Genomic DNA, 1090 nt, shown 5'->3' on the forward strand with positions numbered 1-1090 from the left:
CGCGTACCCCGCTCTCGCCAGTGAAATTGTGTGGAAAAAGTCCCCCCTGTGGTGTGGGCTGCCTGCAGAGCAGGCCCAGGGGTGAAGGGCTCCCTGCGGGGCATGCCCAGGGGTGTTGGGCTGCCTGCGGAGCATGGCCAGGGGTGAAGGGCTGCCTGCGGGGCATGGTCAGGGTGATGGGCTGCCTTCGGGGCATGCCCAGGGGTGAATGGCTGCCTGTGGGGCATGGTCAGGGTGGATGGGCTGCCTGTGGGGTCTGCCCAGGGGTGAAGGGCTGCCTGCGGTGCATGCCCAGGGTGGATGGGCTGCCTGCAGGGCATGGTGAGGGTGTATGGGATGCCTGCAGGGCATGCCCAAGGGTGATGGGCTGCCTGCGGGACATGCACAGGGGTGATGGGCTGCCTGCGGGGCATGCCCAGGGATGAAGGGCTTCTTGCGGGGCATGCCCAGGGGTGAGGGGCTGCCTGCAGGGCATGGTCAGGGTGGATGGGCTGCCTGCGGGGCATGGTCAGGGTGGATGGGCTGCTGCATGGCATGCCCAGGAGTGAAGGGCTGCCTGCGGGGCATTCCCAGGGTGGATTGGCTGCTTGCGGGGCATGGTCAGGGTGGATGGGCTGCCTTCGGGGCATGTCCAGGGGTGAAGGGTCTGCTTGCGTGTATACTGGGGGTGCGTGGGGAGTTTTACACACGATTTTGCTGGCACAAGCGGGGTACGTGTATTCAGAGGGGTGCGTAGGGAGTTTTCCATGCATTTTCGCTGGCACGAGCTGGGTACGCGTATTCCGACGGGGGCACAAAGTGTTTAACATGCGATTTCGCTGGCGCGGCTGGGGTATGCGTATTCCGTGGGGTTCGCGAGGAGTTTTCCACGTGTTTTCTCTGGTGTGAGCGGGTACGTGTATTCAGAGGGGTGAGCAGGGAGTTATCCACGGATTTTCACTGGCGCGAGCGGGTACGCGTATTCCGAGGGATGCGCAGGGAGTTTTCCTTGCGTTTTTGCAGGCACAAGTGGGTATGCACATTCCGACGGGTGCGCTGGGATTTTTCCACATGTTTTCGCTGGTGCAAGCGGGGTACGTGTATTCTGGGG

Source organism: Ambystoma mexicanum, chromosome 4q, assembly GCF_040938575.1.
Source record: "Ambystoma mexicanum isolate Mex_15411 chromosome 4q, UKY_AmexF1_1, whole genome shotgun sequence".
Taxonomy (NCBI): domain Eukaryota; kingdom Metazoa; phylum Chordata; class Amphibia; order Caudata; family Ambystomatidae; genus Ambystoma; species Ambystoma mexicanum.